Consider the following 13,505-nt stretch of genomic DNA (forward strand, 5'->3'; position numbering starts at 1 on the left):
GGACAGGGACAGAACATTCGGAAACTTGTGTTGTCGACACTAACCCAAGAAGAGCAGAGGCCACTGGCCATCCCCTGCAGGCCCTGTAGCTCACACTCAACAGCAACATTATTTTACTGAAGTTGCACTTTTGCCCTCAGTATCCAGCTTTGCTGTTGAGCATATCACTGCAGGATGTTGTGATGTATGTGGGCAATTCATGAAAGAGTTCAAGTTCATTGAAGGCTGTTACATAGGGCGACACAAGTGCAATCACCTTCAGGAAATGTCTAACACCATGGCAGCCATGGAGGTCAGGTGGGATGGGGAAGGAGAGGTACCATGGAAGCACTGATTTTTGCTTGGTACAGTACAGCTGCTCTCCTATTGCACTGAATTAATACTGGCAAGCAAAAGTGGAAGTCCTCAGGTGCTGTTCCCCAGTTCTTCAGGTGTTTACGTACATAGAACAGCTCTTCTTCTTCCTCTGGGGAGGGAACAGCCCTCATCTGCAATCACTGGAGCTAGTTTTGAGCAGCAGAGAGGGCTTTTCCCCAGTGTCAGCTCGGGAGCTGCTCTCACCCTGAGCTCATGGAGTGGGACACACTGTTTGGCTACAGAAAACACTTGTGCAATGACAAGGGTCTAGGAACTGCCAGATCTCTGAGATCTCCATTTAAGGTGGATGATAATTTGGGCTGAGTTCCCCTGATTCGGATCCCATACCAGGCTGCCATATACGTGTTTCTGGCTGTTGGCTGTGTAAATCACTCCCACAAGACACAAACCTCTGCAGGATGTGTATATGTGTGGTTGCATTGACCTAGAGGTATAGGAGGGAAGTACGCTATTTTGTCCCTAATGTTACAGGGAAAGACTCTAAAATTCAACCTGGTGTTAAGTAATGCTTCATTTCGTTGGGAGCTTCCCTGATATCCAAGGCATTACTCATGGAGGACGAACCTACTCACCATGAGTAAAGGCTTTGGAATCCGTCCTTCAATGTGGAGCACCATCTTAGCAATAATGAATACATAAATCTCTGCTTTGTACGTGTGCATGTTATTAGGAAAACACTGCATAACAAAGAGCAAAATAAGGAAAGTCATGCTGAGCACTTCAGTCTACATTTGAGCTTGCTCAAGTTATTATCTTATATTATTATATTATCTCACTAGCTCCACCTGAAATGAAACAACATCCAGTCTGAATATCTGCTTGCCCTGATGATTTACATGGCTGTAGGACAAGCTCTTGATCTTATTTTCCAACAAATTGCACGAATATGATGCTGACAAGTAATTTAAGGAATGCGCTCCTCTAAGATCTTGTTGAACTTGTACATGTGTCCGTCCATGTGTAGAGGCATTGGAACTTTGAACAGCACTATGAAAACAGTCCAGCCTCCATAGACACACACAGGGCTTCCACAGACACTAGCAGAGTCTCACAAAAGACAAGGATACTCAGGACCACTAACACTTGTTACCTAACCTTCCTTCATCCCAAGCAACAGATTTCCCAAAGTAACTCACCATGACAAAGAAATAAAGGTTACAGCATTTTATCTGTGAAGGCTTCTGGACATGTTTTGGTTTTTTTTTTTTTTTTTTTCTCATAGAAAAGCAGAACATACAGCAAGACAGAAAGCACATTTTCTGTTCTGCGCTGTTGGGTATGCCCAGTGGTACAACCTGTCTGCTGGTACCACTACAAACGAAGATATCAAACTCATCAGATTATAGCCTCGTGAATTATGTTTGTAACTGATTTTTGAGGGAGACAGAGAGAGAAGGCAAAATAATTAACTTTGTTTCAAGCTTGTCTGTCCTCTTCACATAGAAAATAAAAAAAGAAAGAGTAGGGGAAAAATCCTCTTACCTAGGTATTTTTGCTGTAACAGATCTGTGTTCAATGACTACACAGCCTAAAGGTAGGTAAGCACTTAAATTAACTCATGTCATATATCACAAAAATACACTTACATTTTTTGACCGCTTTTATTTCATATATTGCTCGTAGTTTAGAATCTACAGTGAGAATGTGATTAAGAAACCAATTTTAAAAAATCATGTTATTTTAGTCAGCAAATTCTATAGTCTACACCGTATTATCTCACTAACTTCACATGAAATGAAACAACATCCAGTCTGAATATCTGCTCAGTTCCCTGTCCTGCACAGATATATCAACAAGAGGGCACAAGCTGATTTTTATGATGTGAATCAAGTCTGGTAGAAACTATTACTTTTAAAGTTTCCACAGTGGGTTGACCCAATAGATTATATAAAGACTACCTCTCCCTGAAGGGATTTCTAGTCTAAAAAAACCCCAAACCAAAACCAAACAAAACCCACAATTAAACAAACAAACAAAACCAAAACTTTACAACAACAGAAAGTATTTGTTTCTTGCAAAGGAATTTATATGGTTGGTTCTCTGATTTTATATTCTACTTTGGAGGTGGACACTTTTGTCATGTAAGTTTTAGCTTTCTATGAGAAGTGCAAATCAGGCTGTACTAATAATGCATGATGTTTCAATTTTTCCAGAAATTGTGTTTTGTTAAAAAAAAAAAAACAAACTATATATATATATATATATATATATATATATATATATATATTTATCTCCTTTCCAGTCTATTCAAACATTTTGAAGTTGAAATGCTTTAATTTATTGGTTAAGAGTGATTTTTGGTTTTGGACTTCCTTTAATATTGTTTCTAAAGAAAATGTGTCACCCCCAGAAGTTCTGGGGAAAAACTATTCTCAAGGAAAAAAATCAGAACTTGAAAGCTGCCAAACAACCTGCTCTTCAGTAAGGTTTGCCATACTAACCAAAAATAATAATTTCAGGAAAGAATGATCATTGTAAACAAACCCACAGCAAAGCACAGGGCTGGACTAATTGTCAGATCTGCTGGACTCTGATTTAGCATTCCAGGTTGTAATTGGGTCCATGGCCACCTGCTCTGGTCACTGGAAATGAATGCAGCTGGACTTGGCAGGTCACTCCGTCAAACATTTGCTGAAGGATGCATGCCAGTGCTCTTGTTAGCTGTTATTTGCTGTTCAGGCTTTAGTCAATGTATATTGTTGCTGAAGTCTTGTCAGCAGTAGCAGAAGTGGCAAAAGTCCTTAGGTAGAGAAATACAATTTCCTCTCTCCATTGGTACGAGGCTTTCTGAGTACAACAGCATGAACACATGTTAGACAATCTACAGTTCATAATACTTCCTAAACAAAAGAGGCACAAAAAGCAATGTGACTTAGTGGGGACTGCAGGCTTCACGTCAGAAACTCGATGTCCTGGTCACGTTTCTGCCAATGACTTGCTCTGTATCCCTCAGCGAACAGCACAACCTCTGACCCCATGTTTCACTTTCCTTTAGATAATGCTATCTACCCTCACTTTATAAAATATTTTAAAACATACATATAAGATAGATTGGATCATTACAAAGCAAACACACAAACAAACACATACACACCCAGACAAGCCGTCATGATACATAAAATGCAGACACTCCCATGCACAGAAACTTACTGATGACCTTAGGCTAACGACTGAAGCCTGGGTGGTACTTCCAGTATTCGCAGAGCACACACTGGAATAGCTATGCAGGTCTGCACAGGCAGCCAGCGAGTCCTTTTGCATGCTCTTAGCTAGCATGGATGTTCCCAGGCAAGTTGAGCCATTTGGGGTAGCTGGCAACTGCCAGGACGCTGCTGGGTGTTCAGCACTGCTGGCTCTTCTCTGGTATCAGAGGGGAGTGTTTATGGTCACAGTGGAGAAAAAGGGAAAGCAGTTCCCACTTTCCAGAGAGCTGGGATTTTTATTTACTTATTTATGATAGCTGCTATCTCCTTTAAAGCCCTTATGTAATTAGCAGGAGCCTTGCTAGACTAAATGCAGCATGGCTGGTGGCCACATTCCAGAAGCATGTCTTGTTCAACACTTTCCACAGTGGTGAATGGCCTGACTCCTTCCACATAGTTTTAAATTGCTGTGTTTGGAGATGCAGAAATGAAAAGCTTTGGGAGGAGAAAGGAAAGAAGAGGAAAATCGGTTATGGAGAATATTGATTCCCTTGACTTTAAATGCAATTATAGAAGCAATCTGAAAATGTTTAATTCCAGATAGGCCCTCATTTAATAATTTTTGCATTTCCAGAGTCCTCCCACAGGACACAGGTTATTAATATTATTTTGTCAGTAAGAAATCTCACAGGCATATAATATCCTGAATACATTGCACTGCAGCTAGCTCTGGTGAGAACTTTATCCAAGCAATAACCCCTTCACTGTCTAACAAGACATCTCACAGCTCCAAGTCCTACAGCAGCTCTTGTGTGATACCCAACTGAGTCTTGTTTCACGTATTGCTTGCTTGATCACCTATAAACTTGTGAAGTTAAACCATTCCTTATAAGAAATAGCTCTAGTGATATGCCCATTCTCTATGAACTGAGTCCTTCCTCCAGCCTTCATGCAGGGTTCCTGTCCAATCTGATGCAGGTTGTTTTGAATCATCCTTGCCAAGCCAGTTAGCACAGACTGAACAGCACTGGACAAATTACTGCATGTGCAGCGCTCTGGCTAGTGTCATAAGATGAATGTTACTCCATCCCAGAAGGAAGAGGCTTATGATTGATACTTTGCTCCACTGAGTCTGCCTGTTCTGTACTTTTGCCCAGATAGGAGTTTAGTCACATGTGAACAGAAACAATAATGTGTAACTTTGCATCTATACTCATTTGGACCTCATAAGCAGGTTCAAGTTCAGAAGTTATTCAGAAGCTGTTTATAGCAGTTCTGTAAAATCAAAACCAAAAGCACCCAAACAATGATTGATGTCTGAACTCAAGCACTGCAGCACACTCTTGGCTATTCTATAACCAGACTAATCAGTCTTATTTCTCATAGTGTATATTCAAACAGGAAGCTACTCTGCAAGCTACCCAGTTGTATTTGACCCTGAATAAAACTGCTGCTTTATCAGGTAATGCAATCCTAAGCAGACTTATAGGAGACTTAAAGTTTATTTCATATACAGGCAAAAAAAATATCACCATCTGACTTTGTTGCTTTGTCTTTCAACACATTAGACATTTTCTTCTCCAGCAGCACCTCCCTTCCCATACTGCTAACCCTCCAGGCATCACTTCTAGTTTGGTGACTGCTAGTTGTGAAAGATAAAAGCTTATTTCAACCTGGTTTCTGAAAAGAAACAGTGTCTTTTTAGATACTAGAAGGTGCCCTAAGAGGGATAGAAATGTTCTATAATGGAAAAGGTTTCCACTGAACTTATCCTCTTCAAACACAGAAGACTAGAATAATTAAATAGATTTAACTCTTACAGGATTTCCACATGTTTCTTTAATGAAATAGAAATGTATAGGGAATTCATTAGTTCATCTGCTCTTGGAACTAGTTCTTTTACTATATTCAAGATAGTAATGAATTTTACAGATTTGTCACAATTGCTCAACAAATGTTTGTAACAGCTGAGAAATGTTCCATTTCCAAAAGCTCTTTGAAGCAAAGGCTCCTCTGCATTTTTTGATACTTGGCATTCTGTATTTGGCCAGTGTGACTCAGTGCGGGAATGTGGTTTTTATTGCCTGAATGGATGACTCAATCTGTACATATGAGAACAGTCCCTGAAGAGAGCACATCACATTGCACGTAGGAAAAGATAAGGAAAGGAGAATCCTCTAAGAGGTAAGTCTGCTTCAGAAATATCAAATATACTCTGGGAATATTATTGACTTTTTCTATATAGGAATATAAATGGTTTGGGATCTTAAGAAAAAAAGTAGTGATTGAATTCACCAACAGTTCTTATACTCACACCTTCTTGGCAGAGAAGAATTTCTTGGGTTTCTTCTTTCTTTCTTTCTTTTTTTTTTTTTTTTTTTTTAAATTTTCTTCTTTGTAAATGCATTTAATTAATGGATTAGTATTTGTATCTGGAAAAATAAAGTTCCCCACAAATGTGAGGACTAGTTGAGTTGTTTAACAGCCTATAGGAAGAAATCAGATGGTGAGCACGGTACAAAGAGTGCAAGCGAATGATCCACATGCTCACAAGAAATCAAGTGAGATGGATTTAGCCAGCGTGCTTGCCAAAACCAAAACAAACATTCCAAAATGACATCAGATCTAGTACTAAGCCCACAAACTCCAAGAGGTGGGGTGACTGCAGGAGAGCACAGGCATCTGCAGCAGGCTGGCCCTCTGCCTACAGAGGCTTCTCCTGCTAAGCATCTCGAGAGAAAACTCGGCTCACTCTTAAAACAGCTCACACGAGGGTTACTGCCTTTATACAACACACAAGAAAGCTTTACGATTCCACAGTCTCTCACTCCAGGAGGAACAGACGATTATGGAAGCATGGCTCTAAGTCTGTAGAAACGCTTGACCGATATCTGCTGTATTTTAATGCTTCAGCAATAGCATTTTTTAGATGCTGGAAAATGCAGACACACACACAGGCAAAGGATTAAAGCTAGTGTTTTTCAGTCCATTGTGACTATTATTATGAGTTCTGCATTTTACTCTGCTCTCTGCCTAGGTTTTTATGACCTCCTAGGTATTATCTAGAGACAAGGGAAAAAGCACTCTGAAGAAGGAAGCAAACAAAAGGTGGCTGCCTCGTAGTCAGAGTCTGTCTCTTCTGCAAAACACGCAGTAGCCTGCAGTACACCTTGATCACAGCACTCAGTCCTTCCAGGCACAAAAGCCCAGTGGCTAAAGAGGACAGCTAACAGGCAAAACACATGTGCAGCTGAGCACCAACCACCCTCCGTTCCCACTGCAGGCACAACATTGCGGCCTACGTTTGCTGAAGTGTACAGGTGCTATTGGGTTAGGGACCTAATTGCCTATATGAAATCGTGCTCTTGTCTTCCCAGAGCAAAAGGTACCCATCTGTAAAGCCAATCATTAATTCTTACCTCATAAGAGATTTGCTTTTTTTTTAAGGATGCTTCTTGAGACCTCTACCTGAAAAGTGCTCTCAGTGAATCACTATAGCTCATTGCCATGCTCCAGTTTTTAAACAACAAAAATAATCCTGGGTCACTTGATTAAAAGGTGATTGCATACCAGCTCAGACCAATAATTTGCTTCTCAGAAGCCAGTCCATAAGAATTAGGAATAAAGAATGCTTATGGCTTTTGTGCAGGACTTGCCAATAGTCCTGCTCATCCTATTAAGCAAATCTAGTCCTTATTTGGCTTCTTGCTGAAAAAGATGTGGTGAGCTGGACACATCTGTTGAGTGCTGGTGGTCTTGCCCTGAAGTACATAGCTCTGTGAGGACAGAGATATTTGCGTATTGTGGCTTCTTCTGAAAGTCCAGGTTGAGAAAGGATAGCAGATAGATGAGGTGCCCAGTTGTTCTGGGGCCTGAACCAGAGCCCCTGAGACTTAAGAAAGACTTTCTTCTCCATGACAGGATTTGAACCCTGCAGAAGCACCTGATAGCTATGTGGGTATTCCAAAAACTTCATGCAAATGGTACAAATTTCAATGTTAAATCCAAAACTGCAATTCCAAGGACATAAATGACTCTCAGAAAGTACAAATTATGTCTTGATTTAAGTTGGCCTGTTTGCTGAGTCTATAGCATATGAAGACAGAATTCTCTTAATCAAGCTTTTGTGGGTTGGCTATGCTCAGTATTCCCTAAGGTGTTCTGAACTCTAGAGCATCCCATAACTACCTTCTTTCTGGTTACACATGCTATGATTGCTTTCAATACTTCCTTATGTTTTTTGCAACCTTGAAGTTTTTCAGAGGTGTTCAGTACTCCAGGACTCTGAAACTCTTCTGTGAGGGCATTCTTATGCTTTCATCTGATAAGGGAATTATTTGATCTATCTTGCTGCCAGGCATACTTCTGTGAAGCCTGTCTGATTCTGATGCATGTTATCAAAGTTGTGCTTCTGCTATTCATTGGACTCATCCTATTTCACTTAGCCCATGTTTATAAATAATAGTTTGGACAATATTTGTTTTAGTGTGAAACCTGTGATATTTTCTGTCTTTCTCAAATGCCTCATCTCGGTTGAACAGAGAATTCCATTCCATGTATTTTTAAAGAAAATGCCATTCTCATTAGTGCTGAAGGTAAAATTTAATAGCTGGTATTGAAATGACTGGCAAACAGATAATAAATAAAGGCCAGAGAAGTAAATCCCTTTTCTCTTGCTACAAAAAACTGTAAAAATTCTGAAAAGCCATCTGTAGATGTGCCACCAAAAGGCAAAGAAACAAAGCCCATATTTATTAAGAGGACATGATTCTTAAGATAAATCACTCTATTTCTGTGTGACAGTGTTTTGAAAGTCTGTGGCTTGCAATACCAGATACAGATTGATCTGTACAGGGAGAAGGGGAAGAAGGGAAAGGGGGTGTGGTCCCTTATCTCTGGGTTCTGGGGATGCTCCTCATCACCTTTCACACAGAGGCTTGTTCACTTCCTGCATAAAGTTAAATTCAGTTGTAAGACAACTTCAAGGATGAGTTGTAGGAGATTTACTTATGCCATTCCTTTCCCTGCTGCTCTGTGAAGGCTGGGTTTAGAGGAGGCTGAAAGCAGGGCATGCTGAGAAAGGTTCCCTGAGGAATACCTCTGGATCATTGCTCAGTTCCAGCAATCCCAAGCAGGGAGTCAGATTGCCATACACAGTTCAAAGCAGCTTTTATACAAGAACAATTGCAGTCCATCACTAGTTAGCCTTTGAAACTTTTCTCCCACAATATAGTAAACCTTTTTTCTTTTATTAGCAATTATTTGCACTAAATTTATCTTTGAGAGATGCAGCTCTCTTTTCTGTTGGGTATTTTTCTACTTGCTGCATCAGAGAATACCACCAGAATAAATGCTGCTTATAAGTCTGTGGGGTCTATGATACGGTTGGGAGCTGGGAAAAAATGCTTTGCCTTTGCCTTGCCAACTCTGTGGTAGCATAAAGCTGAAGACAGACATCAAAACATTAACTAAGAGAATGCAAAACAGACTTGACAATATTTTGCACTTACCAAAGGCTTACTCAAGTTTGGAGAGGTAAATATATTCATAACTGCTTTCAGAAATGTCTGCAGTGAACTCAGCTGTGCACAAGTACTGAGTGGTTTCAATACTCAGACTTCAAAGAAAGGAAACAGCTCCAAAGGTATCATTCAGGACTAAGCACTGCCATCCTTGCTTTTATGAATTATTATACAACTACCAAGTAATGTACAAGTCCAGATGATTCTTGCCTTCTGGAACTTACCCTCAGTGGTTAACAATTACACCAGACAGGACTGCAGATTTCAGCTGACACCTAACCTAAATCCTACAACATTGAAGCCTATTGAATGCTGGGGAAGAATTGTCTGCAGAGGAACTCACCCAAAAATAACCTTGGCATGAGACAAAGCTTGAGCACTGGGAACAGCATCTTGCCCTAATCTAACATTCACACAACAGCTCTGGAGCAGAGGGAAATTCTGTAACCACTTTGTGACCACTATGATAGTGTATAGGTTAGAGGAGTAGCCACGGCATCTTGTGCCATGTGAAACAAGGAGCAGAGCCAAACATAGCCTATAATCATCCATAAGGGGATGCTTAGGACAAATTGAATTGGCCATGGTTAGGTGGTTGTGTTTGGGACATTTGAAATAGATTCATTTTATTTCAAAAGAAAACATTGTGGATGGACTTGCTGCTCACTGCAGCCAGGACAGTGCTCTGTTAAGTAGGTTTAAAAATGTGATTCCACCACAGACCTTGAATATGCAAGGTGAATAACAATCATTCTACTTGCTTTAAATAACATACCTTAAATTATTCCTACAGCTCAGTACACCTGAGTGTATATATTGCATTACAAGCATACATACACACTTCACTTGTGTACATTTTCAAGATGGGTTTCTTTTGTCCCTTTTTGTCCCACTGATCATTTTTTCTCTATATATGTATGTATATGTTTGGATATTAATGAACCACCAATGGTCCAAATTAACTTAACTGACTGTCTTGCTATGTGAGGAAAATACTGTTTTTCATATAATCCTACTACATGTCATGCTACTTGTAGCTTAGTTTCCTAAGGCTATGGAGGTTAATGTAATCATGTACTGCGTGTGTATATTTATGTGTACGCATAACTTGAATCAGTCTCCTCTCAGTAACCTTTGATCCTGCTGGCCAATCAGTTCAATTTAACAAAGACATGGAAGCCTCAGATACTTTAAGTTCCAACAGCTAGGCAAATAGGCAGGCAGATAGTGAGGAGAAAGCCCCCATGAATTCTCTGGTGAAGAAGGCTCCAGTGTGAATGCCCTGGCTGACTGCACATAGTGAGATGTCCTGAACTTTCTAGTCCTGGGGAAACAGCTGAAGTTTGCATCTAATTAGCCAGCAGAGAGCATCACTGCAAGACAAAACCTTAGGAAACCAGACTCCATTACCTCCACAGATCTTGGTTGAGTTTGATATCACCTAGATACGGGTTAAGGTTTAGGTTGCTTCTTGAGACATGGCCACTGCCGTGTTCCTTGCGCAGTGGACACCTAACCCAGTTTTTACATTATTGAAGCTTACTGAATGTTCAAGGAAAATTCCTTTCAGAGCAATTAACCTTAAAATAACCTGTATTAATGAAGCTGTGGAGCCCTTCTGTAGGCTTAAGGCCATCATGTTTTGCAAATTAATCTCTGATGGTACATGCCCTTTTTTTTCCTCTTTATTTAAGATGCTCAGTAATTTTCTACCTGTACAATGACTGACAATGACAACATGTTCCAAGCTGTGGTTATGGATTCAGTATGGGGGAGGAGAGAGCAAAGCTCATTGACGCCTATCTGATTTATCTGCTGATGGCTATTAGCTTAAGTCTCTGGACAGCTCACACAGGATATTCAACTCTTCCTTTCACCATGCTTTGTCCTGCAGTCCAGGATATTGACAACATCATTGAGGCTACAGGGCCCTATGTGTAAACAGGTGTGTTGAAATGCCCCTTTTCCAATTCTGTAATCAGTAAGCAATAGTGTACTTTCTCTTGTGCCATTGGACTGCTCTACCCACAGTCAGAGCCCATATTGGCTATTCAGCAGCACAGCCAACCCATCTGCAGGCAGACAAAACTGGGGAAAAAAAACATGCAGAAGTCCTACCAACTCATCAAGCAGCATCACTTCCTCATACTCACTCAACTGTCTTTTTAAACAATACGTAGAGTTAGATGAGCAAATGTGGCCTTCCATTCACTGTTAATCTTCCACATGGAAATGCCTTGCTCTTATAATAGCATTTCCTCTGTGTAGCCAGTAGGAAGGGTCCTGGACTTTGCAAATCATAGAATATCTCAAGTTGGAAGGGACATACAAGTATTAAGTCCAACTCCTGCCCCTCACAGGACTACCTAAAACTAAACCATACGACTAAGAGCATCATCCAGATGCTTCTTGAACTCTGAGAGGCTTGGTGCCATGACCACTTTCCTGGGAAGCCTGTTCCAATGACCCTTGACACAGCTTCATTCCACTTCCTCATGTCCCATCACTGGTCACCAGAGAGAGAAGATCAGCAGCTGCCCCTCTGCTGCCCCCTTTGAGGGAGTTGTAGACTGCCATGAGGTCATCACCATCACTCAGCCTTCTCTTCTCCAAGCTGAGTAAACCAAATTACCTCATCTATTTCTCTAAGTCTTGCCCTTGAAGCCTTTCACCATCTTGGTCATCCCCCTCTGGACACACTCCAATAGTTTGATGTCCTTCTTATATTGAGGCACCCAAAACTGCACACAGTGCTCGAGGTAGGCCAGCACCAGTGCAGAGCAGAGGGGGACAATCACTTCTGTCAATCAGCTAGCTATGCTGTGCTTGCTGCCCCCCAGGACATGGTAGGTACTTTTGGCTGCCAGGGCACACTGTTGTCTCACATTCAACTTGCCATCAACCCAGACTTCTCTTTCCACAGAGCTGCTCTGCAGCCTCTTGCCCCCCAGTTTGTAAATATAACTAGGATTATCCCACCCTAGGTGGAAAATTTTCCACTTACTCTTGTTAAATTTCATGTTGTTGGCAATTGCCCAGTTCTGTAGTCTATCCAGGTCTCTCTGTAAGCCCTCTCTACTCTCAGGGCAGTCCACAACTCCTCCTAATTTTGTATCATCAGTGAACTTGCCTAATGTACATTCAATTCCTTCATTCAGATCAATTATAAAAACATTAAAGAGCACTGGCCCTAAAATTGAGCCCTGGGGAGCCCCACAGGCGACTGGCCACCAGCCTGATATAACCCCATTTACTCTACTTTGACACCAACCCCTCAGCCAATTGCTCATTCAACGTATTATAGACTTGCCTAGCTGTGTGCTGGACATTTTATCTAGAAGGATATTGTGAAAGACAGCATCAAATTTTTGCTAAAATCCAAATGCACCATATCTACTGGCTTCCTTTGGTCAACTAGATGGGTGATCTTGTCATAAAAGGAAATTAATTTAGTTAAACAGGACTTTCTCCTATGAACTCATGTTGGCTATGACCAATGACTGCATTATCTCTCAAGTGTTTTTCAATAACTTTGAGAATAACCTTCTCCATAATTTTACCAGGCACTGAAATGAGACCGACAGGCCTGTAATTACCAGGGTCTTCCTTCTTACCCTTCTCGAAAAATCTGGGCAACATTTGCCAGTCTCCAGTCAACTGGGTCCCATCAGATTCTCAAAATCATTGAAAAATAATGGAGAGATGTCCCACAATAAGATCAGCCAGCTCTTTCAGTACCCTGGAATGAAACCCATCAGGCCTCCTAGACTTATGCACATCCAGATAGAACAGCAACTCTTGAACAATTTCAGAGTCGACTGGGAGTTTAACATGCCCCTAGCTATGTTTTTCCAACACAGGACTCTGGGGATCCCAGGGCCCATTGCCACTGTTGAAGACAGAGGCAAGAAAGGCATTAAACATCTCTGCTGCATGTACATCCCTGTTTGTGAGACAACTGACCTCATCAAATAACAGAACAATTTTATCTCTGACTCTCCTCTCGCTGTTAATGTAGTTTTAAAAATCCTTTTTGTGCTTCAGAGTACTGGCTAACCTGAACTCTAACTGAGCTTTTGCCACATGAATTTTCTCCCTGCAGTGGTCAACAACATCTCTGTAGTCCTACTGTGTCTCCTGTCCTTGCTTTCAATGTCTGTACACTTGCCTTTCCCACCTAAGTTCTAGAAGATCCCTGCTCAGCAAACCCAGCCTTCTGCTCCACTAGCTTGACTACCCACACTTTGGAATTGGCTGCTCCCACACTCTTAAGAGATGGCTCTTAAAAAGTAACCAGGATTCATGGACCCCAATACCTTCAAAAGTAGATTCCCAGGGGACCTTACTAACTAGGTCCTTCAGCAGCCAAAAATCTGCTCTCCCCATAGCCAGGGTTGAAGTATTGATGGCAGTTTTTCCCCTGTCACTGACAATTTGAAAGTCAACTACTTGGTGATCACTG

General features: G+C 41.1%; 1 long non-coding RNA gene across 1 annotated transcript in view; it reads left to right on the plus strand.

Moving 5' to 3' along the window:
• The first annotated feature begins 5,556 nt into the window (after positions 1 to 5,556).
• LOC110361776 (uncharacterized) overlaps positions 5,557 to 13,505 on the plus strand; it is an 80,717-nt gene continuing 72,768 nt past the window's right edge. Inside the window, exon 1 of the long non-coding RNA XR_010470207.1 lies at positions 5,557 to 5,705. This is a non-coding gene — a long non-coding RNA (uncharacterized LOC110361776). The remainder of the gene's footprint in view (positions 5,706 to 13,505) is intronic.

This window comes from Columba livia, chromosome 2 (assembly GCF_036013475.1).
Source record: "Columba livia isolate bColLiv1 breed racing homer chromosome 2, bColLiv1.pat.W.v2, whole genome shotgun sequence".
Lineage (NCBI taxonomy): Eukaryota > Metazoa > Chordata > Aves > Columbiformes > Columbidae > Columba > Columba livia.